Source organism: Boleophthalmus pectinirostris, unplaced genomic scaffold, assembly GCF_026225935.1.
Source record: "Boleophthalmus pectinirostris isolate CB_2022bp ecotype Guang Dong unplaced genomic scaffold, ASM2622593v1 HiC_scaffold_20, whole genome shotgun sequence".
In the NCBI taxonomy this organism is placed as follows: domain Eukaryota; kingdom Metazoa; phylum Chordata; class Actinopteri; order Gobiiformes; family Gobiidae; genus Boleophthalmus; species Boleophthalmus pectinirostris.
In genome coordinates this window covers 2443820-2444261 of record NW_026571153.1, presented here as the reverse complement: position 1 = coordinate 2444261, position 442 = coordinate 2443820, and positions in this window count along the sequence as shown.

Here is a 442-nt window from a genome sequence, read left to right as displayed (position 1 = left end):
TAGGTTAGTTTTACGAGGACAATGCAAGTTTGATCTGTTAAAATGAATAAAGTGTAAATATTTTCTTCTCTTACCTCAGACCAAAGACTCAGACGCACAGACACGATCCACACACAGAGAAAAAGATCTCGCTCGCTCTTTTATAGCTTAGTCCGTGGTGACGTAACAACGTACCAACCGCGTGTCAAGTCCCGCCTTTAACAGGATAAATTGAAGCAGATGCTGTTTCCGCTCAGGGGGTAAATTTCTATCAATGTTATTCACACACAGGGTAAATAGACATTGTTGCTATTTACATCCGGGTGTTCCTAGACAAAAATGCTATTTACACCCAACTTATTTATAAAAAAAAAAAACAAACTTACTGTCAGTACAAAAATAAAGGTTCCAGCTCAGTGAAAATCTGTTATATTTGATTTTTTTTTTTTTTTCAAAATGATGC